This window comes from Dama dama, chromosome 14, assembly GCF_033118175.1.
Source record: "Dama dama isolate Ldn47 chromosome 14, ASM3311817v1, whole genome shotgun sequence".
NCBI lineage: Eukaryota > Metazoa > Chordata > Mammalia > Artiodactyla > Cervidae > Dama > Dama dama.
In genome coordinates this window covers 76,403,380-76,429,520 of record NC_083694.1, presented here as the reverse complement: position 1 = coordinate 76,429,520, position 26,141 = coordinate 76,403,380, and the positions used below count along the sequence as shown (strand labels likewise).

The following is a 26,141-nucleotide window of genomic DNA, read 5'->3' as shown; positions in this document are numbered from 1 at the left end:
TTCCTTTCATGGGCAAAAAAGACATCAAAATCGTTTTCTCTGATCAGTTGAGAACTTCCTCGATGTCACAGCCAGTCCACTGCCTAGCGCGCCCTTATCATCCTCTGTGTGCACGGCCACTGTGACCCGTCTGACTGGAGGGGCTGGGCAGGACTCTGCTGACCCTCTGCACACAGCGGATGTTGCAGGCGGACGTTCTGGGACCTCCCAGGGACCTAGCCCCAGACGTGAATCTGAATGTTCTGTGGAGCTGGCTGCCTCTGGGCTCAGGCTGCTGGCTCCTTGGTCCCACAGCTGCCTTTCTCGGGGGCCGGAGGCTCCAGAAGCTGGGGCCACTTGACATCCGCGGGCCTCCCGGGAGGCACGGTCCGGGGAAGCCACGTGGCCTGGCCCCCACTCCAGCCGGTCTGCGGGGTCCGCTGTTCTTTTCCTTTCCCCCTCCTGCCCTCCTCCCCGTCCCAGGACCTAGAAGGAGGCGGGACAGGCCAGGGTCAGGAGGTGGGATGGAGTCCCAGGGCGTTTCACTGAGCACAGCTACTTGCCAGGCCCTGCTGGAGTCTCCCCGCCTCTCTGCCCCCGCGTCCCACGCCAGACCGCGGAGCAGAGAGGAAGGAAGGGGGCCCGGGCGGAAGGGCGGGGGGCGACCCATCTGTCGCGGCGCCTCGGGACGGCGGGGCGGCCGCAGCCCGAGGGAGCGCGGGGCGGGGGCGGCGGTCCCCGGGCCTAGGAAAGGCCCGATTGTGCGGAGGCTTCCTGCCCCCCACCCAGCTCCGCCTTTCTGCGGCCGCGGAGGCGGGACGGAAGGCGAAGGCAGGAAAGGGTTACGGGAATAGCTTTCCAATGACAAAGTCTGGAAGGGCCCGGCGCCTCCGCCCCTCTGTGGGTTCGACTGGCACTGCGCGGGGGGGAGCGGGCGCTTGGCGGCGCAGCCTCCGCCCCTGGCCCGGGGAGGCGGCCGGCGTGTGCCCGGGGCAGCGGGTCAGCAGGCTCCGCCCCGGGCCCGGCCGGGGACGCACTTTGTTCGGGATGCCGCCTCTCTCCTCGTCGTGGGCCCGGCGTCGGCGGCTGCCCTAGTGCTACCCGCGGCCGGAGCGTGGACGCCGAGACTCCACGAGACCCAACCCGGCGCGGGAGCCCGAGAACTTTCTTGCGGCGCGGTCCGGATGCGCAGCTGTGCGCGGCGGCGGCGCGGAGCCCGGGCCCCGGGGCGCAGGCGCGCGGGTGAGTGGTCCGCGCGGGGACCGGGGGGTCGCCGGGCGGGTTCCGGGGCGGGGCCGGGGGCGTCCTGCGGGGCTGGGCACGAGTCCCGGGATGTGGTCTTGCGCCCTCGGGAGGCTGCGCGCGGGGAGCGGGAGAGGAGCTGGAACAAGCACCCGAGAAGGTCCCCACGGGGCTGCGCGTCTGTGCAGGAGTCGGCTTGTCGGGGGCCGTCCCGGCCCACCCTGTCTGGGCCGCGTTTTCGTTCCCTTGCGGTGTAATTTAAAGGGTGTTGAGATCCTATGATCAGAGATACCGGGCGCTACGTTATTACACACACACACACACACACACACGCACCCTGCCCACATCCTCTTCCATCCCAGCCGAGCGCGGTGAACAGCCCGGCAGGTGACCTTGCCGGCTGTTCCAGAAAGCGTTCCGTGGCTCCGGGATGCGCGGAGAAGCGCCCTCGGGCAGGTCCTCGGAGGCCGGCCTTGGCGCGCGCCTGAGAAGGCTTCCCAGAGCCGCCGGACTCGGAGTCCACCTAAGGGTGTTGGGCCCTGTGGTCCCTTCTGTGCTCAGAGCCACGGAGACTGGTCGGAGGATAAGGAGCCGGCCGGGTCTGCTCCTGGTCGAGAGGGGAGGCTGAGGGGCGGGGCGGAGGGGCGGGGTGCAGGGGTGACCCCCACCGGGCAGACAGGCTCCTCGCCCTGGCGCAACAGAGGAACCTCAGCTGGCGAGTCACGGGACTCTGTTAGGAGAGCCCGGGGCTCAGCCGGCCCCGCGTCTGGGCCGCGCATCCCCGCGGCAGTGCTTTATCTGGCTTCCTGTTTCAGCGGTTGGGACACTATTGGCTCGTTCAAATTCAATGCTGAGGAGCCTGCGGCCTTGTTCGAGCCGCAGAAGCAGGGGGTTTGCCGGGGTTTGCCTCTTGTGAACGTCTGGGTCCCCAACGCGGTGTCCCCTGCAACTCACTTCTAATGGGGCCGCTGACTTCGCACAAAGAACCCTCCCCGAGTGGGCGAGGCTGCGGGTCCCTTGACCTGGGTTCCCTTCAGGTCGGGCAAGAGGACTCCAGCCTGCTTATTATGCATGCTTTGTTTTTCTTCCTGCTTTGAATTTGGGTTTGTGAGTCTTTGGGATTAAACTTGGAAAAGAGACCGGGAATCACAATGACTGGGTTTCCTCCCCAGACAAAGCGTCACAAAGGTTTGTGCTTTCAGCAGCGGTTTTTGGGGAAAGTTTTTGATCTGTTTGTAGTTGTGTGTCAGCCTGTGTTGCTCACTCCCTGGATAACCAGGGGGTGGGTGGTTCCTCACTTATGTACCAGGGGAAGGACACACAAGGCTGTTCTGATCTGCCCTCCAGCCTCTAGTTTCCCAAGCTGCTCAGGTTTAGAGGGAACAACCCCTCCTGCTGAGCTCCCCGTGGGTGGGTGTCACATTCTGCTCTGTGTGTTTATCTCCCTGTGATGCCCTCCTGCCAGCTCCTGTCTGACCACCTATAAGGCCCAGCCCCTAGCAGGCACCTTGTAAGTGTTTTCCTTCGCTTCCCAAACCTGGCCCCCTTCGGAGTCCATGGCAGCCTCTGGTGTCAGCCCAGCTCTGGCCCCAGAATGGCCTGGAGTAGAAACATCTCTTGTCCATCTTTTAAAACCCATCTCTCTTCCTCTTTTCATTTTCCATCAGTGTCACTTCCCTTTTCTTTTAAAGTTCTTTTGACTTCTTAATGGGTTTGGCCTTTAGGAAAACGAGTCAAAGGGGTCTGTTCCCGTGTCAGCCCCCGCCCTGCCTGCCCTGCCCGCCCTCCCGTCCACAGAGGGCACTCAGGGGCCCCGGGAGGGAGCAGGGTGGCTCCAAGCCACCTTGCTGGGCTGCAAACGCTGGCTGGGCAGGCAGGGCTCCGGTCTGCTGGTCCAGGGCTCCTTCTCTCTCAGCCAGTCACCTGCATGCATCAGAATGTTTCTCTTCCTGGTATCTCCATCCATAGATCTTAGCAGGTGTTACATAGGTGTTGGCAAGAGAGGAACAGAAACAAGGGAAGAGGGAGCCTCTCAGTGGTGGAGCAGCCTCCAGCTCTGAGAGTCTCGGGGCCACAGAGAGAGAACTGGGAAATAACACTTCATTTTTCTGGCCCCGAGTCACAAAACCATCTTTAAAAAAACACTTCTAGTTCCTTCTTCAACTTAAAAAATCCCCACCAACTTCTCAAGTGGAAAACACCCCCCTAAGAACAATTTCTGGGGCCTGGTTTGCTCCTCCCGCCTCCGGGGAAGGCTGATTCAGGCCGCATTTCCTCCAAGGGGCCTGGGATTTTGCTTCCAGTTTCCTGTGACTCTTGAGACATGAAGGGAGTGGGATGGCTCCTGGGTCCAGAGACCCAGGCTGCTCGGGCCTCCTGTGGGTGTGGCCCACACCTCATGCCCTTCAGTCCCCATCAAGCGCATTTGCTTTCCTTGGTTGTAATGAGACTCACTAACAGGCATGAAAAATTAAAGGAGCTGACACAGGCTCCCCCAGCAAGGACCGTGAATAACGAGATGTTTCCACCTCAGGAGGCCGCCAGACTGTCCTGATGCCCAGTCCTCAGACACTCTGAAAGCTTTCCTAAGTGGCGTTGTTTTCTTAATGTCTTCTTTGGATTATTCACTGCCAGTGTACAGAATCGCAGCTGACTTTTGGGCTCTGATCTTGTCCCCTAAACATTTATCTCTTCGGTTTTGTGGCTTCTGTGTGCGGATTCTTTGGGATTTTCCATAGGTAGGGTTGTGTCAGCAGTGAGTAGACACAGCTGTACTCCTTTTCTGTGAAGATGGCTCTTGTTTCTGCTTCTCCCCTAATCGCCCTGGCTGGAACCTGCCGCGCAGAGCTGAGCGGCCGTGGTGAGAGCCGGCAGCCCCGACCTGTTCCTGATCTGAGAAGGAAGCTTCCAGTCCTTACCACAGAGTAGAATACTTGCCGTGGGTTTTTCATAAATGCTGTTTATCGTGTTGAGGAAATCCCTTCTAATCCAGCTTTCCTCGGTGTCTTTTACCAAGCACGGGCGTTGGATTTTGACAGATAATTTTTTTCTGTGTCAGTTGGGGTCGTCATGTGCTCGGGTGCGTCACACTGATTGTTTCTCTTGTGTTGACATTCCCTTGAGTTCCTGAGAAAAATCCCTCTGAAACATTTTTTAAACTTTCATTTCTTTTATGTAAAAAACAATAAAATTTGACAAAGTGCTAACATTTTGTAGTTGGGTGGGTTGATGCATGTTTATTATATTTTCTTTATAATTATTATACTTAAAATATTAAAACTTTATTGTGGTTCAATATATATAACATAAAACTGACCATTTAATGACTCCAAGCGAACCATTCTGTGGTTCTGAAGACATTCATGTAGTCGCCACCACCACCAGAGCTAGGGCTCCTCTCGGTAAACGGCGCCTCCCATGCTCTGCCCCGCCCTGACTTGCCACCACCAACCTGCTTTCTCCTGTGAACCTGAAAACTTTGTTAAAACTAGAAAAGTCAGGACTTGGAGACATTGGTGGATTAAAGGACCCCACCCCACCTCCATAGGGAACATCTTAGAAGGATTCTGACTCAGATCTTCTTGACTTATCAACACTGTGCCAACCACTGTCCTGACATCAGAGACGTGACCAGCCCAGGCGTAGACACAAACTGGTCCAGGTGTAGACACGAACTCACCCAGGCATAGAAACGAGCTGACCCAGGTGTAGACACGAGCTCACTCAAGTACAGACATGAACCAACTCGAGGTCTTCCGGGGGCCAGGAGGACACAAGACCAGCCCGGCATGAGCTGTGTTTCTTTGGCTCGGTGGCGGCCTCACTGCGACCTTGGACAGGACAGGTCCTGGGCTTCCCTCAGCTTGGACGTGCCTGCCTCAGTGACTCTGGAGATGGTGAGGGTGAGTGGTTGAGATGATTTCCTCCCTGGACCCCCAGGCTGGTCACTGCTTGCAGTGATGCAACTCCTCCCCATCTGGACAGTAAACTGACCCACTTTTCATCCCTCCCCGAATTTTAAAGTCCATTTGTAACCAGAATAAACACCAACTTCTGTAAGAATTAAACTCAGAGCTGGAAAGAACCATGTCTTGGAGCCCCATATTTGCCTTCCGGACACCGCGGGCACCTCTAAGCCCTCCCCCAGGGTCCTCAGGCCAGGACCCCTCTGTGGCCGGGGAACCCCCGCAATGGCATGCTGAAACCACCTGGTTCTGATTTGGACGCCCTATTAGGGTTCCTCTTGGATTAATCTGTGGTGGGCTTGACTGCCACCCGCTGGTGGAGATCCCGGGAAAAGAGGCTTTTCCCAACGCACTGCTGAATGAAGCGGGCCTAGCAGTAAGCCGAGCGGAGAAGCATGGCAGCCGTTTAGGGTGTGGATGCGGCCCCAGGCTCTTCCCCCATCCCATCTCCCTTGGATCGCGCTCACTGGGGTGATCTCCAGTACCTTCTGGGAAGATGGGTGATGTCACAGCAGGAACTTGACTGTGAAGCAAGGCAGACTGGGAGTCAAGGTTCAGGTCTTGACTTCGCAGTGAAGTCCTCAGCTCATGGTGGATACTCCACAAATGTCTGCAATTAGGGTCACACTCTGCCCCCCGAGCTCGTGTCCTCGGGACTGTAGGTGGACCCAGCCGAGGCCCTGCTTCTCCCCAGGAGGGCGTGATGAAAAGGCCTGTCTCCTAAGACGCTGCTCCCCACACTCCTGGTCTCAGCCCACCCCATCCATCACAGTGATCCTGGTGGTCTGGCCAGGCTGGGAAATCCCCTGGGGGAGCAACTGGGTGGCGGGAGCTGTGGAGCCGGCCCCCTCCCCGGGACGCTCACCCGCAGGCCAGCCGGGACCGCCCGCGTCCAGAGCAGGCGGCTCTCTGCTCCCACTCCCTGCACCTGCCCTCTGTGGGCATCACGGCTCCTCAGCCAGGCAAGGCCTCTGTCCTGCTGTAGGCACTGCCCTCAGGAGCTGGACGCAGCTGGAGGGCAGGAGGCCGGGGTGGCTGGCGCCCTTTGCCCCTTGCTGTCTGAACCCCTCACACGCTCTGCGGGCCCCTAGTTTTGCACACCCAGGCAGAGCATAGAGTAGACCCTGGGAGGTGACTCTCACGCCTGTGCCTCTGCCCAGCTCACTGGTGCAGATAATTGAGTTAGCTGGGCAGGAGGCTGGGCTCCGGGTGCTGCTGAGATGCCAACTGTTCTGTCTGCTTTCCTTGGACAAAACAGATAGCTGACCTGCCGCCAGGCGCAACCCCAGCTGGGACCCACCGGCAGCTGCCCGCCTGGCCCCGTCTGGGGTGGGTCTGGGGGTCTCTGCCCTCCCCTGCACCCCACCCACAGCACAGATGCCTTTGGGGGACGGTGGCAGCTGTCAGGTCAGGGCCAGCCCCGATTCCTCAGCCCTGAGGGGCACGGCAGGGGCCTTTCGATGTGGGAAGGCTTTTTTCCCTGAAAATGTTTCATTTTGGAAAATGTCCGGTCAGTAGAGGTCAGTGACTGGCACAGGGTGTGTCTGGAGTCTGCCATCGTTTTGCTCCGAAGCTATCTCCCTCTCCACCTGCCCTCCCATCTGCACGTGCAGTCTCCCGAGCCAGAGTCCACACGTGACCCGAGGGCAAGGACCTACAGCCCCACAGTCACCCCAGATGACACCAGGCTGACACGTGTGTCCCCCACAGTCACCCTGAATGACACCAAACTGACACGTGTCCCCTACAGTCACATGGAATGACACCAGACTTACACACATGTGTCCCCCACAGTCACATGGGTGACACTGGGATGACACACATGTCCCCCACAGTCACACGGAATGACACCAGACTGACACATGTGTGTCCCCCACAGTCACACGGGTGACACTGACACATGTGTCCCCCACAGTCACATGGAATGACACCGGACTTAAATACATGTGTCCCCCACAGTCACACGGGTGACACTGACACATGTGTGCCCCCATAGTCACATGGAATGACACCAGACTGACACATGTGTGTCCCCCACAGTCACACGGGTGACACTGGGATGACACACATGTGCCCCACAGTCACACGGATGACACTGATACATGTGTGCCCCCATAATCACATGGAATGACCCCGGACTTACACACATGTGTCCCCCACAGTCACACGGAATGACACCAGACTTACACATGTGTGTCCCCCACAGTCACATGGATGACACTGACACACGTGTGTCCCCCACAGTAACATGGAATGACACCGGACTGACACATGTGTGTCCCCCACAGTCACACGGGTGACACTGACACATGTGTACCCCCATAGTCACATGGAATGACAGCAGACTGACACATGTGTGTCCCCCACAGTCACACGGGTGACACTGGGATGACACACGTGTGTCCCACAGTCACACAGAATGACACCGGACTGACACACACGTGTCCCCCACAGTCACATGGAATGACACCAGACTGACACATGTGTGTCCCCCACAGTCACACGGGTGACACTGGGATGACACACATGTGCCCCACAGTCACACGGATGACACTGATACATGTGTGCCCCCATAATCACATGGAATGACACTGGATTTACACACATGTGTCCCCCACAGTCACACAGAATGACACCAGACTTACACATGTGTGTCCCCCACAGTCACATGGAATGACACTGGACTTACACACATGTGTCCCCCACAGTCACACGGAATGACACCAGACTTACACACATGTGTCCCCCACAGTCACATGGATGACACTGACACACGTGTGTCCCCCACAGTCACATGGCCTGACACCGGACTTACACACATGTGTCCCCCACAGTCACACGGGTGACACTGGGATGACACATGTGTGCCCCACAGTCACACGGATGACACTGATACATGTGTGCCCCCATAGTCACATGGAATGACACTGGACTGACACACGTGTGTCCCCCACAGTCACACGGGTGACATTGATACCCATGTCCTCCACAGTCACACGGATGACACTGACACACGTGTGTCCCACACAGTCACACGGGTGACACTGGGATGATACACGTGTGTCCCACAGTCACATGGATGACACTGGACTGACATGTGTGTCCCCCACAGTCACATGGATGACACTGACACATGTGTGTCCCCCACGGGCGGTGTTCACATGCCTCATTGCTCCCTCCAGAGGGCCACGCCTCCCTCCACCTACCCTGTTGGGGTCTGAGCTGTGAATTTCTCTCTCGGAATAGGAACTGCAGTCATGACCCCTTACACTGGGCCAGGCGTGCCCTCGGGGCAAAGCGCTCTGAACTGAGCTCACAGCCTCTTAGTGAGGTGGGCACTGGTCTTCTCCCCGTTTTACTGGTGAAGGAGCTGAGGTTCAGAGAGTTAACCAAGCAGCCCCACCAGCACCAGCGGTTCCAGGCTGCAGGTCAAGTGAGCATGTATTTGCAGAAAGTCTTGTTCATGTCTCTCGCGTTCCTCATCCTCCCCACCTTGCCATGTGAGGCCTCGGGACCTGCTGTGCTGCCCCTGTCTCACCGAGGAGGAGAGTGAGAGGCTACAGACCACACTCACCGGCCCCAACCCTGAGCGTGACTTGTGCTGTCCTCCTGAAGCAAGTTAAGTGTGGGTGGTGGTCTCTGGGGAGTTAAGTGCGGGTGGTGGTCTCTGGGCGACGGAGCATCAGGTGTAGCCTCAGGAAGGGTGGGAAGGGAGGGGCAGGGTCCCCAGCACACTTGTCTTGCTCAAGGGGCACTTCAAGAGAGTTGTCGAACTGTCTTAAAACAAGAGACCGAAACTCAAGTCTATAGGTGGAAAATAACCCGTAAGAAGAATGAAAATCAACCTTTGGGAGGAAGAGACGCAGAGAGAAGCTCTTCTTTTCTACTACTTTGTGCTGTGCTAGGTCACTTCAGTCCTGTCCGACTCTCTGCGACCCCTTGGACTGTAGTCTGCCAGGCTCCTCTGTCCATGGGAAGCTCCAGGCAAGCGTGCTGGAGTGGGTGCCGTGCCCTCCTCCAGGGGCTCTTCCCCACCCAGGGACTGAACCCGGGTCTCCTAGTCTCCTGCACTGGCAGGTGGGTTCTTTACCACTAACCCTACCTGGGAAGCCCTCCTACGATTTTGTCAGGTAACAATAGGTATTTTCTAAAGATGACGAAACAGGGAGTCAAGTTATTGGTGTATCGTCCCAGGTCGTGTCGGTCATCCCCCAAACAGGTGGCCACGGCGGCTCCTGGGGCAGCAGGCTGGCGCTGCATGGTGAGGATGGCTGGGCTGGCACTCGGTGTCCTGGCGTCTGGACATGAGGGGGACAGGCAGGAGGCCGGCCTGGCTGGCGATGCTGAGCCCAGACCCCAGGCCCGCTGGGCACTCTCACCGGCCAGAGCCCTAGGACTCTGCACCCACACTCTGCACCCCACAAGGAGCACTGATATTTTTGTTGTAAAAATTCTAAAAACAACTTTCAAAGTCTTTGGACATTGGCAATGAATTTCTTAATCATTTAATATTGGCTATTTCTTGGTAACCCTAAACCTCAGCAGAAATTATTGTGAGATGAGAAAACATTTACCTACCACTTATTTTCAAATATAATGCATTGTATGAAAAGTAAATTTAATTATCGATTCAGTTGGCACGTTGTTAGGGTTTATAGATGCAGTCACTTTGGTTAATTTCAGTTTTTGCGATTTTATTTTGTATTTTGGAAACTTGGTTCCCTTGCGGGCCTCTGAAGTCTCCTCGGCCCCGGGCCTTCTGTTCTAGAAGCTAGTGGGACTGGTGAATGCAGAGGTGGCCCTGAAGGCTGTGCTGTGAGGGCCTGTGGCCTGACCTCGTGTGTGAAGCTGAGCCAGCCTAGAGCCCCGAGAGCCTGGTCCCGCGTCCCCGGCTGCCTCTTTCTGAAGCCTCCACTGTGAAAGTTCCTCTAGTTTTGTGAACGGCCCCCACAGGCTGACTTCCCATTCCAGGATCTCATTTGCTCCTCCTGGCACCCCCGTGAGGAGGCAGGACCTACGTCCCCTTTCTGCAGATGGTCAAGCCAGGACCCAGAGAGAGTCAGACTGCATGGACATGAGTTTGAGCAGACTCCGGGAGACAGTAAAGGACAGGGAAACCTGGCATGCTGCAGCCCGTGGGGTTTCAAAGAGCTGTGCACGACTTAGCGACTAAACAACAATAATAGAGAGGGTAGGTAACTTGCCCAAAGCCACACAGCTCTAGGGAATCGGGTATGACTGGGATCCCTGTTCTTTCCTTGCCCCCAGCCTGCACAGCCCCAATGGGCAGCGTCTTCAACGGCCCGTGGACGTGAACTGCAGACGTTATGTCTGTTACACAGAGGCAGGAATCTCTCACGTCGACTTTTTACTAACTTTGCTATTGCATTTAATTTGACAAGTCCTTAAGATTTGTCTTTTAAGAGCAGCTACTTAATCTTATCATCCCTGCAGACTAGTCTAAGTTAGACTTAGTCTAAGGAACACTGCGATAGAGTTATATTTTAGGTCGTGTTTCTCATTTTCTCCTCAGAGTTGAAAATAACCGTTTTGCATGAACTTAGTTGTGCCGTCTCGGAGAAGGCAATGGCACCCCACTCCAGTACTCTTGCCTGGAAAATCCCATGGACAGAGGAGCCTGGAGGGCTGCAGTCCATGGGGTCGCGAAGAGTCAGATACGACTGAGTGACTTCACTTTCACTTTTCACTTTCATGCACTGGAAAAGGAAACGGCAACCCACTCCAGTGTTCTTGCCTGGAGAATCCCAGGGACGGGGGAGCCTGGTGGGCTGCCGTCTATGGGGTCGCACAGAGTCGGACACAATTGAAGCCACTTAGCAGCAGCAGCAGCAACAGTTGTGTCATCTGACGATGCAGTGAGGACTCTGGGCTGGCAGCTGGCCTGGAACTGATGCCCCGGCCCTCCAAGTCCCACGAGCCCAGGTCTCTCCGCTGCTACCCAGCTCCTTACCACGTGTCACCACAAGGCCTCGTCTCTCAAGACCACGCCACCCTGAGTCACCCCCATTTCCTCATGTTGGGCGTGGCCCCTGGCAGGCCCAGAATGTGCCCCAGGGTTGGCGTGACTGGGGAGAGGGTGGAAAGGGCCCCTCCAAGCCAGCCACAGGGGCCAGGACATCCAGCCCCACGTCCAGCGGAGACGGAGGCCTCTGTGTCTGGGTCTGGGAGGGCTGATGGGCCCACAGGGCTGGAGAGGCAGCCCAGGACAGAGGAGAGCCTGCTGGGTTGGACTTGGAGCTGGAGCAGCCTGAGGGTCCTGTCTCAGTTGGGTCAGGAAATGCTGGCTCATGGACGCCTCAGGGGACGCGGTGGGGCATCCATAGTTGGGTGGCTGCGGACATCCATCGCCTCTCCTAGGGGGTCGTGGGCGTCCGTCCCTTTCCCGGGCAGCCGTGGGCATCTGTCCCCTCTCCTGCTCACAGGAGCCCCTGCTCCTGGCTCTCCCTGGCCACTGATTGGTCCCCTCCCATTGGCCACAGTTGTCATCCTTGGTCTGGGCACCCATGGTGCCTCCAGGACCATTGCACATGTCCTCAAAGGGCAAACGCTGCTGGGCCAGGTGTTAGGGACAAAGCAAGTTGGCCGCAAATGCTTGGCTGCCCAGCCCTGCGGACCATGCTTCTGGATGGATTTATGCCTGGGGGGCTGTTTATACCTCCGAGCAGGGCGGGGGAGGGGGTGGCTCTAAGTTGTGTGGTCCTCTGGGCCTCCTGGCCTGCAGGCCTCTGGGCAGGGATGGGGGGTGCAGTGCAGGGACCCAGGCCCCTGGGCACAGCCTGGGCACTGCCTGGCCCCCGCTGTCTCCAGGGCCTCATAAACAGCCCCGGCTTTGCAAGGAGGGTTCACGGGTGTGGCCAAGGTGGAGGACACGGGAAGCTGGGAGATTTGAAATGAGGAGCTCAAGCCTCAGGAGCCGAAGTCTCAGGGTGGCCGTTGCCATGGGAGCAGGGTGCCAGGGAGGGTGGAAGGGAGCCCGGTGTCTTGAGCCGGGAGGGCCATGCCCTCTGCCCGCCTCACCCGCCTCGCGTCAGGAGGTGCCGGCTGCTGCCCCGAGCCGGCTGGCCGGGCCCCGAGTAGAGCCTGAGCAAGAGCCGGTCCAGAAAGAAGCAGGAGGAACCCCCTCCCCCACCCCGCTGTCCGTGGCCCGCCACACAGCCCAGGCGCTCCTTTCCCACCAACCCAGAGGGAAGGGACCCTTTTCTCCTGTTCTCTATTCTGTGCTTTCATTGAGGCGTGATTTACAGACAGTGCGATGCACGTTCGCAAGTGTCCGTCTGCTGAGCTGTTAAGACTGAGCGCCACAGTGCAAACCCAGGACGATTCCCTCGGCTGGTCCCCGTTCCGCCGTCAGCGCCTCTGCCGTGGGTGCCCTGCTGTGCGCCTGTCGCCGTGGACTCTGTGGGCCAGACTGTGCAGCGGGCCTGGGTGCGTCTGGCCTTTTCCACTCAGCGAGCGGCTTCCGGGCCTCATCCAAGCCGAGGGGCCTGCTCTGCTCCTTCCCACTCCTGCCGTTGGGATGGACGCAGTTGTTGGTGGGGCAGCTCCTGATGGGGCAGCACCGTGGGATGAGGCAGGGTGGTACCAGGTCGGCTGTTGCTGTGGCCTGCAAGGCCCACGTTAGTGGCGCCTGTGCCTTGTTGACGGGTTCCCTCCCCCCCCAGCCTCCGTTTCCTTATCAGAGTTGGTCTCCGGCTTCTTCTCCAGGTGTCAGTACTGTAAGTCTTTGCTTCTGCAGTTCTGAGAGTTCAAGTCTGGGGACCTGGGAAAGCTGTGGGATCCCCGACAGATGCAGAGAAGCTGGGGAACCAGTCTGTGTCCGACCCCCCACATCTCAGGCCTGCCCTTGTCCCGGCATTCAGCTTCCCTCCTCGGGGGTCGGACCCTCACAAGGCCTGAGGCTTCACCTGCAGCCCTGGCCATGGCCTGCCCTCAGTGAGGTGCTATAAATAACACTTTCTCTCCGGAGGCCCTCTTCCTGCAGGAAGCACAGCAGCCTGCCGGCAGGAAAAAGATGTTTCCGCCGGGTCTGGGGTGGGGGGGGCGCCGGGGGCGGGGGGAAGGCCCCGGAGGCAACTGAGCCGGGGGTCAGCGGGTGACCCAGGGTACCGGCGGCGGCTCTGCTGGGTGTGTGCTCACAAGGACAGGCCTGGAGAAGGTCCGGAGGGTGGGACACGGGCTTTCGGACCGAGCAGGAGGGAGGCGCCGCGTCTGCTGACGCCCCAGCGCTCTGCTCTGTGGTTCACTGAGCACTTGCTGGCGCAGCGCTGGGCCCAGGACAGATGGTCCAGGCTGGGGACGAGACTGGTGGGAAAGCAAACCAGGGTTCAGCCTGGGGGCAACCGTGCAGCAGAACCAGCGCAGGGCTGGCAGGGGCGATGCAGGAGGGACTGTAGCCTCATGGGGGGCGGGCTCCCAGGGCTGAGGCAGGCGGAGGGCGGGGCGGGGCGGGGTTTCAGGCAGGGCCAAAGCCCCCAGCCTCCTGATCTCGGTCCTCCTGGCCCAGACTTGTCCCGGAGGGACCTCTGGTCAGTGGGGGGCCTCCGGGCAGCCCTTCTCCTCTCGAGGCCCTGCCCACCCCGGGGGCTGTCTCGGGTGTGTTGCCCTCTCCTGGCCGGCCCACAGCATCTTGTGCTGGAGACCCGTGAAGGCCCCCAGTGCCGCCTCCCTAGAGAGCCCCAGAACACTGTCACCCCTGGAGAACAGACTTGACCTGCCTGTGCCGCCCCCAGCTCCCAGCAGTGGTGCTGACGTGCCGCATGTCCGCTGCGGCCACCCGGCCAGGCGTAGATCATGAGCCCATGCTCAGCCCCGCCTCCCCTTGCCTGTGGTTTGGGGAAACTCCCAAGGCTGGGCTGCGTGCTTATCTGGGTCCCTGAGCCCAGCCCACAGGCCAGTGGCCAGGCTGTCCTGAGGCCTGGCCTCCTGAGCAGGTGAGCTCAGCCAGGGCCCGGTCCGGCCACAATGCAGGCCCTTAGGCCTCCAGGCAGGGGTCACCTGCTGCGGGGGTCCTTGGGGTCTCACCACCCTTCCCCTGCTGGAAAGCAGTCTTCCCGCATCTCAGGCGGGTGAGCCGAGGATCACGGGCCCGTGCCACTCAGATGGGAAAGAAGGAGCCGCTCAAGCCAGGAGTGGCCGGCAGGACAGTCCCCTTCCTGTGATCACTGAGCACCGTCAGGCGTGCTGCTGCAGAGGGCCAGGGAGGGGCAGGTGCATCCAGCCGCCCTGGGCTCTGCGGGGAAGAGGTGGGAGGCCTCCTGTTGGTTGGCGGGGGGCCTGTGGGAGGGGCCGCGGAAGGTGTGCAGCCCCGTGGGAAGGCAGGAGGGCCCGGGCGTTGCTGCCCAGCGGGGACCTCCCATCCTAGCTCGCTGGGCTGGTGGGGATGAGGTGATGATCAGGGGCGAGGCTGGTCTCCAGAGCTGAGCTTCCCCGTAACTGGGCTGGTCACGGCCGCCCCGCTTAGGCCTGGGAGAGCTCCTGGGAGCTGCGGAGGGGACGATGCTGGCGGGAACTGGCCCCGGTCAGTCCCACCGCCACGCGGGGAGCTCCCAGTACAGCTGGAGGACCGGCCGTGTGCCCTTGGAGGGCTGGACCGGGAGCCCCGTGTGAGGCGAGGAGGCCCTGGCTTCCTGCTGGAGGAGCTGGGAGCAGGGCGTTGGGTCCCCACTGGGCGGAAAGGCAGGTTTGCGGGGGCTGGACGTGCAGGGGGGGCCGTCGCCTGGAGCTGTGGGGTCCCCTCCCTTTCGGGGCTCCATTTGGGAGCCCTCAGGAGCAGGATCGTGCCTGTCCATGCCCTCCCCAGGTGGGGCCGGGTGCCGCCCTCCGGTGGGTGCTGCTGTGCGGAGCGTCCGGGGCCCGAAGCAGGATGGTCACCCTTTGTCTGTAGCGGCTGCGTCTTCCCGCTGCCGCCACGAGAGGGCGCAGCCTCCCACAGAAGCCGGTCCCATCCGCCGTGTGGACCGCAGGGGCCTCGGTCGCTCTGCGCCTTGGGGGCTGAGGGCAGCCCCAGGGGTCCCCTCCTCCACCACTCCCGCCGCCCGGGGGGCGTCCTGGGCTGGCCCAGCGGCCCTGTATCCAGACTGGTTCGGAGCCAGGGGGCGACGCAGCCAGCGGGAGGCAGGTGGGCTGGGACTGTGCTGCCCGAGGCCTTGCCCCGCAGACTCCCTGAAACCCCGCCTCCCGCCCTGCAGGCCCAGTCGGTGTCCCACCGGGGCCCAAGGCCTCTGCAGTCCAGGTCTGTGGCTTCACTGTCCCTTCCGCCCCGCTCTGCAGGGCCCCTTCCCTGGACAGAGGGCCTGGGCAGCCCAGGGTCCGTGTCCTGCGCCCTGAGGCCTGGCCGCGCTCTGGGCCAGCCCCGCGGGCATGCGGCCACCCTGGGCCTGGGACAGGTCAGCGCCCTGCTGCACTCCCACCCCAAGGGCCCAGCCCTCATGCCCTCCATGGTCCGAGGGGGGTCCATCCAGGGGCTGGCTTGGGGCTGAGTGGAGTGCGGTCCTGGCGCCCTGAACCCCCTCTTGCTGAGACCCCCGAGCCCCTGCGTTGACCCCGGGAGCCTTGGGAGGCCCTGCTTTGCCCCGAGTCCCCCCTCTGTCTTGAAGAGATGGTGTCGGCAGCCCCTTAATGCTGGGACCGTGGGAGAGGTCAGTCAAGGACTGTCCTAAGTGTGGTGAGGTTTCCATGCTGGGAGAACGGTGACTGGACGGCAGGGAGCAGGGCCCCAGCCTCGAGGAGGAGAGGGGGTGATGGATGCAGGCTGCCACACCGCACCCTACGAGGGTGCACGTCCCAGTTCTCCTCCCTGCTGGCCCAGTAGCCAACAGGTGCGTCAGCCTCCTGGGCTTAAAGATCGACCTGCAGGGGGGCTGGCCTCACTCTCCATCATGTGTTTCTAGGTTTTCCTTCTGAGTCTTTTTGCCCAGACGGCAGGCTCTGTTGGGGGTGGGCTCTGCCTCCCGCGTGAGTTTGGGGGGCTCTCCCTGAAGGCAGGAGCTCCCGTGCCATCAACCTGGGAGCAAGATCTTCAAGGTTAGAACCAAGGCACCTGAAAACTGACAGGGATTAAGCTGGAGATGGGCTGGGCTCCTCGGGACCTCAGGTTAGGGTGCTGTCGGCAGGAGGGGCTTCTGCAGGGGAGGGTCTGTGAGGCAGACGCTGGGCTGGGTGCAGGCCTGGGAGGCTCTGATTGCAGGCCCCATGACTCCCCTCCACCCCCAGCAGGGCGGCCCCTCCGCAGCAGGCCACACCAGGACTGAGTGGGTAGCCTGGCCTGGGAGCGGGGAGGCTACAGCTGCATCTCGGCAGGAAGAGACAAGGGGTCCTGGCGGGGCTGGCCGCTTTGTAACTGCCTACGGCAGGCCAGCCCCGAGCTCCCCTCAGGCAGCTCGCAGGCAGCGGCCCTGTGCCAGGTCCCTCTGAGCTGGGCTGGGGCGGGCTCCGGGCCGCTGGGCCGGTCCTGCCCCCAGTGCTCTGTCCGGGGTCTTGTCTAAGAAAGCCAGGGCCCCAGAGAGGAGGTGGGGGTCTGGGGCCACGACCATCATCCGGATCCTGGGCCCCTGGCCTGCTGACCGTGGCTCGTGGGCTGTGTTGTGTGTTGGCTTCCTCTTCTGAAGAGGGGGTAAAAGCTGCACAGGTGGTGGGTGGTCAGGGAGGTGACACGTGGGCCTTGTGAGTAGTGTTTGCCGGGACGGGCGGCCTGGGCCCTCGACTCAGCTGCCCTGACCCGTGGGGAGTGGCCGCCCTGTTCAGAGGTGACGGGCTGGGCAGAGCGCAGCACAGGGGAGCCACCCTGGGCTCGCTCCTGAGGAAACAGAGGCAGGAAACATGAGCCGGAGGAACCCCTCGGAGAAGCTCGGATGGCAGAGGACTGCCAGCTCACCCCATGGGTGACGTCTGTCCAGCGTGGTTTCCTGGGGCAGCCAGGCTGGGCGGGGGTGGGGGGAGCACAGAGGCGCTGCCTGGGGGCGGAGGACCATAGCCGAGGTGCAGTGGGGTGACCCCTGGAGCCCTGAACCGGAGGCTGGTGGAATCGGATGCCTGGGGCGTGTGCTCCGGGCCTGAACACCCACCCCCCCATGACTTCTCTGAGCCTCCGTTTCCTCTTCTGCAAAGTGAGGGCATGATTCCTGTTTGAACAGGTGCAAGAGATCAGGGGCAGGGACCGCAAGAGACCCACAAGGCGACCAGCAGGCTCCGCAGGCCCGCCAGCCCGTGGGGACCAGACTGAGCATGGGGTCTGGGGGAGCTCCCCTCGGGTCAGTGCCCGAGGTCAGAGCTCCTCCTGCTCCCGCCCCTCTCCACCTCTCAGGGGGTCCGACCCCGCCCGCTGGATGGCTCCCCACCCGCCCTGCACCCCCGTCGCCCCCGGCTCTGTAGGTCGGGGTCCTGGGGGACCACCAGACTAAGGCCCTGCGTGACTGGGTGTGTTCCTCCAGGGCTCCCGGGAGAGCCTGGGCCTCACTCGGCAGCTTCTAAGAAACCTTCCCTCCGTTTCTGAGCAGCGGCAGGGCGCCAGGCCCTCCCCACGCCACCCTCTGTCTCTGATGCTGGGAAAGAGGCTCTGCTGTGAGGGGTCCATGTGATTGGATCGGGTCCCCCTAGATCACTCGGGGTCACCCATCACTGGTCCAAAACCCGACCGCATATGCCACGTCTCTTGTGTCAGGGGACATGCTCACAGGCTCCAAGAGTCAGGGCATCTTGGGGTCCTGGCCCCTGGCAGGTGGTGGTGGGCCCTCTCAGAGGTAGACTGTGGGATGCGTGAGCAGGGCCGCGGGGCGGGGGCGCAGTGGGCATCTGGCTGCAGCTCGTTGCCCTGCGGTACCCGGTGCCCGCGCCCTCACGGGTCTCAGCAGCCCCAGCGCCAGGCCGGGGAGACACACAAAGCACCCTTGTGCTGCGTGGGGGCGGCTGCCAGCTGCGGGCACGGGGCCCGGCGTGCTCTCCCAGGGATGTGGCATCCACCCAGACCGCGGGGGAACAGAAGGGCCCCTTCTCCAGGCGGACCCCGCGGGAACTGAAGCCCCTCTGTGCAGAAGAATCTCTCTCTTGTAAGCAGCATTGCTGTTTGCAGAGCGTTTCACAATCGTTTTTACTAGCGGAGCCCCTGGGACAGCCCCTGGGCTGTGCCCACCCCCCACTTCACGCAGTGCCCACTGTCAGGCTGGACCCCCAGCCCCGGGGTGGGGAGGGTGAGGCCAGCCATCCATCACCAGGGGCACCAGACCCTCCCCCGCCCCCAGTTCACCGAACTGAGCCCAGAGTCAGCACCAGCGCACCCCGCGACCCCTGCAGACCGTCCTCTGAAAGATCAGCTGGAAACGCCACCCTCCCGCCCTCACCTTCTAGATCCTGCTCTCAGGCCCGGACCCCACCCCACCCCTGCCCCCTAGCTCAGGGGTCTCCCGTCACATCTGGACACCCCCCAACCCCCCCGCCCACTGTCCCCACCCCAGCAATCCCAGGCTCTGACAGCTTCACTGTTCTCCGAGGACCCTCAGCTCGCCGCACAGAGCACAGCAGCTGCGTCCTCACCCGGCTCACCCTGCAGACCCAGGCCAGGCCTGCCGCCTCCAGGAAGCCCACCACACGGCCCCGCCTTGGGCCCCCCAGCCCCTGAGCGCCCAGGGACGCTGCCCAGGGCTTGCAGCTTCGCACCCCCACTCGGTACTTCAGCTGCACTCCTGCCTAGAGGGGTGTCCCAGTGACCCGGCAGCCTGCCACTCACTCATCAAGGTGCTTGCCCCCAGGGCTCTCTCCCTGCCCACCGCAGACCCCCACGGACCCCCGCTTCCCCTGGGACTCAGCCGTGTGGTGCCGGCGAGACTCCCCGCCGTGGGTCCTTCCCCCTGAGTTCTAACAATTTTCCTTTCCCCTGGTCGGTGGAGCCCGATGGGCCAGTACCCAGCGCTGAGCAGCCTCCCCGCCCGCCCCCAGGCCTGCGGCTCTGTCCTCTCTTTCTGGGAGAGCTCCTCTCTCACCTCAGGTGTATGCCCTGCCTACAGTTTTGTGTTTTTGTTTTTTGCTTAATATTTGCTCAGGTGTTTTCCATCTCAATCAAAGCTCTGAACACACCCTTTTGCACGCTCTTTCCTGTGGGTGTTCCACAGTTCGCTCACCCACCTGTGATCCCAGAGCACCCGCATGGCTTCATTAGTCAGTGCTCTGGAATCGTCCCCATCCCACCCCCCAACCACCGGAAGATAGGAGGTGACCAGCTGCCTTTCCCTGGACGCTGATTATGATCTTGAACCGGGTGGAGTTTGGAAATCAGTGTCGGAGCCTCCCCACCCTGCCCTTCCTGCCGGTCACACGGGAAGCTGCCAGCTGCAGGGGCCTCACAGGCACCCCACGCTGGGAGTGGGGAGGCAGCCTCTAGGGGCGCAGGGGGTGTCTCTGGGCTCTCTGGTGGGGCATCCCAGACCTGCGCCACCAGAGGGGTCTTGATGGGTGAACGGGGCTCCTAGCCTGCTCAGGGGAGAGGGGCCTCCGTCACAGGGCTGGGGGGGGCAGCCGGGGCCCTGCCACCGCTCCGCTCTGCCACCGTGGAGTTCAGAGAGGGGTCTCAGGGTCCATCCTGTCTGCTTCAGCCGGCAGTCAGGGGCGCCTGCGTGTGCAGACAGCGCAGATGAGCCCTGGGCTGTCAAAGGAGGTAGTGCGGGCCCACATAGAGCAGGGGCGGTGGGCGGAGGGCGTGCGGGGGCGGCGGCTGCGGACCCCCTCGGCCCCCGCCCAGGCTGAGGCCCCGGGGCGGCGACGTCCGGGGCAGCGCTTCTTGTCCCGGGTTGGCAGGTCCCGTGGGGAGACCTGGGCTGTTAACCCAGCACCAGCTCCCACTGCGTCCTAAGGCTGCGGCACTGACCCCGTCTGAGCGGCGCTGTGTCTGTCCCTCCTGAGACGTGTGAGGGGGGTGCGTCTGGGACCCAGCAGCTCCCGGGAGGGTCTCTGTGCCGCGCGCACACGCGGGGCCCCGAACGCGCCCGCTGCGTGCGGGGCGGGGCAGACTCGGGTTCCTGAGGACTGCTGCTGGGCGTGTGGTTTCACCTCCTGGGGCCTCAGTTTCCTCACCTGTAACACGGGGATGTTAATCGCTCCATGAAGTTGTTAGGACTCAGCGAGGTAATGCAAGCAACACCCGGTGCACAGGGGGTGCTCGGGGGCTTCTCTGGCGGCCTCCCTTCCCTGGGGTCTCTCTGATCTGAAAGCCCGGAAGTCTCGGGGGGCTCTAGGTCACTGGCTTGAATGGGGGGCGGGCCCCCTCAGCCCCTCGGCCAGCTGCTTCCTGTGAGCGGGACCCCCGGGAGAAGCACACTTCCTCCCTGTGCTGGGCACACCAGGCCGTCCCCTCCCCCTGCCTGCCGGCGGCTCGGTGGGGCCCCGTGTCCGCCCTGCAGACAGGCAGCACTGGGGGTTCAGGGGAGCGAGAAGCGGGCCGGGCTCTGTGCAGGAGTCTGTCCAGAACCACCACCTTCTGTTCTGGAAGCAGACGACTCCAGGGAGCTTGGAGCCCGCGGGACACTCAAGGGTGTCAAGGCCTCCCCTTGTCTTCACTTCCGTGGTGGTTGAAGAGAACCCTCTGATCTGATGCCTGTGAGGCCTTCTGGATTGCCAAGCGTGTGTCTGTGTTTAAATAGTTATTTAGGAGGAGACAGGGGGTCTGAATGCAGTCTGTGAACCTGGACCGGGTCTCTTTACTACAAAGAGCCCTGTAGATAGTGACCGAGCTCAAAAAGAATATGAGGGTCCAGTGACCATGCCTGAGTGTTGACTTTCTGACTGGGAAGGCTGCTTGGTGGTTTTGTAGAAGGTGCAGACTCGTAGGGAGCAAACCCTAGTCATGGGGTGACAGCCTTAGGTCGGCAGTTTACTGTCAGATGGCTCAGGTGGGGACAGTTCTTTGTCCTGAAACTGGGAACGTTTCTCCAATTTTAAGGCAATTTCCAAAAGGTTAATTAAAAAAATAGAAAAACTTAAAAAAAAAATACCAGCTTTGCCTGGACCCAGCCTGAGCTTCTTTCCGTGTCGGGATGTCTCTGGTCCTTCAGGTGTATTTCTGTTCTTCTGCTATTTTAGGCCTGGCTTGAATTCACACGCTCTCAGTGACTGACACAAGGCATTGTTAGAGGATATAAATATCACAAATCTGCCGAAAATGGAGGTCAGTTGTATTCTTCCTGCAGACCCGGAGTCAATACCTAAATTGGGGCAAGCGGGGTGGGGAGGAGTTGCAGGAAAGGGACCGTGTCCTCAAGGTGGAGGAGCGGCTTACCGAATGGTTGGTGAGAAGCACGATCTTCTAGGGACGGTGCGGGGGTGCTGGGTGCAGGGGCAGCAGGAAGGAGGGGGCGCTGTCCTGTTGGGGCCCTCCCAGCCTCCGTCCAAGTGTGCCCTTAGCGCTCCTGAATACCCCCCGAGACCCTGGCGGAGGCCAAAGGGCCAGGCCCTGGACAAGTCAGTTTGCTGCTCGTCCTGGGTTTATCTGCGAAGTACAGGGGACGCTGTCACCTGCCTGCCTGCTTCACGGGGTTATCGTGAGAACCAGTGAGGACATTTATGTGACGAGGTTCCACCCGTAAACACAGCTTCTGCTTCATCCCTCGTGATTTGCTATTCACTACTGATGCTGTTTACTGGGATGTATTTGCTACGAGAGTCGTCACAGCCATCTGATCCTGGGCGGCGCTCAGCCTCTCATGTGAGCGTGGAGCTCCCTGGTGAGGCCACAGCCCATGTGTGGCTGTGCCCAGCGCAACCCCGGCCTCCTGTGCAGGGCAGCAAACCCAAGAGCCAGCAGCTGCCAGGGTTGGAATGCCCGGCTCTGTGCCCTCTGGGCTCAGGGGCGTCTGGTCACAAAAGCCCGTCCCTGCCGGGCCTGCAGTCCCAGCTGGTGGGAGGCACAGGTCAGTGGCAGGAAGGGGCCTCCAGCCGGGCGCACGCCCCCAAGGCTGTCCTAGGAGAAAATGAGAGGTGAGTTTTCAGAGCAGGTGGGACATTGCTCAGCGCCGGGGGTGGGACACCCTGTTCACGGCCCGGCTTCGTGGAGGGTGTCCCCGGGCTGTCTGAGGGCCGACCCCTGGGCGCCGGTGGCCCTGCCTGTGGCAGCGGGAGGCCTGTCTCTGGGACCCAAGCCGGAAGCTGTGGCCTCTTTTCCCGCGCCAGCCCTGCAGCTGCCTCTGCTCTGCCGCTGACCCTGGTGGCCCGTTGCTAAGGCGACCAAGCCTTGCGTTTCCTGAGCTTCACAGCCTCTCGGCACCCGTTTCCGCCATGTCCATGTGCACCCCACCCCCACAAGGGTGGAGGAGCCCGGGGCTGCTCCGTCCCCACCAGGCCTGCTGACCATGGCGCGGGCTGCCCAGGCGCGCTGAGCTCTGCTGGCCTCCAGGCCTGGCTGGGCCGGAAGCCCCCGCCCCGGCAGTGTGAGGGCGGTGCTGGGCACCTCCCGGGCCTGGTGCTCACCGGGGACATGCCGGGGGTTGGGGTGGCCGTGGGGTGGGAATGCAATGGGGCAGAAGTCGTGCAGGCCCGGTCTAAGTACAGAGGTCGCTCACCTGCTGGACAGCCGGGTCCGTGTCCTCTGGGCGTCCTCTGGGCCTCTGCAAGCGTGCTCACCCCTCACAGCGAGGGGCCAGGCCCCGCCGAAGGGACCCAGCTGAGGGCCCTTGGCCTCTGGCTGTGGGAGCCCAACTCTGCAGTGGTTCCTTGGCTGCCCACAGCTGAGAACTGGGGGCCTGGCCAGCCTCTTTTTTTTTTTTTTTTTTTGATGAGAATTGCTTATTGTAGCTTTTATTTTTCTTCTGCAGCAAATTCCCCTTCCTAATATGGTTTTGTTTATCCCACTATTAAAGAAGGATTACATAGGAATTTATTCTAAGTAAATGCTCATCAATGTGTACAAAGTCTAGCGGCAAGAATGTTCTCTATAAAAAAAAAAAAAAAAAAAGAATGTTCTCTATGGAACCGTTTATCACGGTGGAAAAGCCACAGACGGTCTGAGCAGCTCAGCCCAGGGTGCCTGCCACACCCCGTCCGGCGGCCGCGGGAGGGGGCCTTGCGTCCTCGGGGGCTGCCGATGTCTGATCATCCGTCATCCCTCCACCATCCCCGCGTCCGCGCAGGTCCCGTTCCTGAGCACCTTCGGACAAAGGCCTTCATGACGGAGTGTCTCATTCACATGGGTGTGATCTGAGGTGCGTGGAGGGACGTGCAGAAGCTGGGGCGGCAGGAATGCGGGGCGCCTCCAGGCTGGGGCGTGCGGGATGGTTCTGTGACGAACAGACCCTCCTGGGCCTGCAGAACTCAGGTCCCAGGCCAGACTCTTAGCTCCGGAGAGCAGTGTAACCAGGTGAGCTCGGGGCTGGAATCCAGAGACGTGGGGACAGGTTCCTATTCATCCTGAAGTCCCCGCTGCCACCAGCAAAGTGGGCCGTCTCTGCCCATCTGACCAGCTCACTGTCTCCAATGAGGAGGCCGGCAGGGCCCTCAGGCTCTGCAGGAGTATACGCGGGGTTAGTTTCTCCAGAACAGCGGAGGTCCTTTGCCCCGTGGACACCCTGAGGGGTAGCGTCTGGCCGTGTCCTGGGCATCCCCTTCCAGCCGCTCCTCCCCACATTGGGCCCAGCCCAGCCCGCCCAGAGCTCAGTCATTGCTGGGAGCCTCCACAAATGGGCCCCCCTCAGAAGTAAACCATCAAACTGTGTTTGAAGCCCTGACGTCCATCGTGTTTATTTGTGTTGGTCAAGCTCAGATTGAATTACACGCGCACAGAGTCTGTCCCTGAGGAATTCATCATCTCGGCCAGACGCCGTGACCAGTTCAGAGGACAGGCAGACAGCTGGATACCCAGCCAAGGCCGCAGGGAGCCAGCCCACGGCGGGGCTGCTGACCCGGGGAACTGCTTGCTGACGCGGGTGCGTGCACCAGAGCCTCTCGAGAAGGGAACGGGGAGGGAACAGACGTGAACCTCAGAAGAGGCCCAGAGGCCCATGTGACGGGCCCAGTGTGTGCGGCCTGCCCGCCCGGCACTTCCCAGCACCGTCCTCACACTCGGCGTCTGTTCCCCCACAGCTGCTCGCTTTCCTGAAGTCAGGACCCTCCGTGATGAATCAGGGAGGCCCGCACCATCTCCTGCTCCAGACCGCCTACCCTCCCCGCGGTCAGCCTGGACGTGGCTGCCCTGGGTGTGGCCGAGGGGAAGGGCAGACCAGCTCCTCAGCAGGGCTGCCAGCCTCTGGCCCAGGCGGCTCTGTGGCTTTGCACAGCCTGAAATGACTCCAAGGAGCCCTCTTCCCGGGATGCTGCTCTGCGTGGCAGGGTCAGCCCTGCCCACTCCGCCTGGTGAGGGGAGGGGGGACTGTCCACAGCCCCTAGCCAGCCCTCTGCCCACCCAGGCTCCAGACAGCCTGGTCCAGCCCTGCCCACAGCGCTCTGTCCAGGAGACCCTGAAAGAAGCCTTGATAAGAGCAATATTGAAACAGACATCTCTGTATGTAGAAGAGATAGCCAGCGGGAATTTGCTGAGTGATGCCGGCAGCTCAGACCTGGTGCTGTGACAACTGAGAGGGGTGGGACAGGTGGGAGGTGGGAGGGGGTTCATGAGAGAGGGGACGTACGTACACCTATGGCTGAGCCATGTGGGCGTAGGGCAGAAACCAGCACAATATTATAAAGCAGTTATCCTCCAATTAAAAAAAACCTAAAATCTATTATGAGATTAAAAAATAAATAAACAGGCCCTGCAGTACAGCTGCCCTAAGAAACTCGGGGTCCAGATTCCTGGGTTCAAGTTCTGGTGTCTGCTCTTTCGAGCTGTGTGACGTTGGGCAAGCTGTTTAACCTCTCTGAGACACGGTTCCCTCTTTTGTAAAATGAGGATAACCCAGCACTGCCTCCCAGAGTCCCCGTGGTGACTGGATGAGCTCACAGGTGAGGAGTGTGTCGGGTGGTGCTGGGAGCCTGAGCACAGATGTGGGTGGTCGCGGGCTTAGTGTTCTAAAGAAAACTGCCCAGCTGTTTTCCAGAGTGGCTGCACCATTTTACATTCCCACCAGCAGCATACGAATGATCCATTTCTCGGCATCCGCATCAGCTTTTGGTGGTGTAACTATTTATAAATTCTGACGTGAGTGCAGTGGTTTTAATTTGCATTTCTTTTTACATTCCCACCAACAATGCACGAGGGTTCTGTTCCAGTTTCTCCACATCCTCACCAGCACTTGTTATTTTCTGTTTTCTTTCTCTATTTTTTTTATGGTGGGCAATTGCGTTGTAGTGTTGTGTTGGTTTCTGTCCTACAACCACATGAATCAGCCATAACTATACATATGTGTGTGTCCCCTTCCTCTTGAACGACCCCCCACCTCCCACCCCGCCCCACCCCACCCCTTTGGGTTGCCACGGAGGCCCGGGGCTGAGCTGTCTGTGTGGCCCAGCACCTTGCTGCTGGCTCTCTGGTTCACATGTGACAGTGTCTGCGATTCAGTCTACCCTCTCTGTTCATTCCTCCCTCTCCTTCCCCTGCTGAGTCTGCAAATCTGTTCTCTCTATTTGTGGCTCTGTTTCTGCCCTGCAGATAGAGTCATCAGTGCCATTTTTCTAGATTCCATATATATGCATTAAATGTATGATATTTGTTTTTTCCTTTCTGACTTACTTCGCTCTTTATGACAGGCTCTAGGTTCATCCACCGCACTAGAACTGACCCAAATTCATTCCTTTTAATGGGTGGGTCATGTTCCATTGTATATTTGTACCACAACTTCTTTATCCATTCATCTGTCTATAGACACTAGGTTGCTTTCATGTCTTAGCTATTGTAAACAGTGCTGCAATGAACACTGGAGTGCGGTTTTTTCTTTTATAGTAGCCATTCTAGTGGAAGTCAGGCTGGGTCTCACTGTGCGTCTTCCTGATGGTTAGCGATGCTGAGTACCTTTTCATGTGTTT

General features: G+C 60.5%; 1 protein-coding gene across 4 annotated transcripts in view; it reads left to right on the top strand.

Annotated features, from left to right (window-relative positions):
- The first annotated feature begins 989 nt into the window (after positions 1 to 989).
- The window catches only part of NAV1 (neuron navigator 1), a 194,306-nt gene continuing 169,154 nt past the window's right edge, over positions 990 to 26,141 (top strand). For 2 of the 4 annotated variants that reach the window (XM_061161151.1, XM_061161147.1), the window contains exon 1: positions 991 to 1,221. The gene's annotated coding sequence lies outside the window, so the exon portion shown is untranslated. Of the gene's footprint in view, positions 1,222 to 26,141 lie in introns of all 4 variants that reach the window. The other 2 variants (XM_061161150.1, XM_061161148.1) reach the window with 2 other exon arrangements.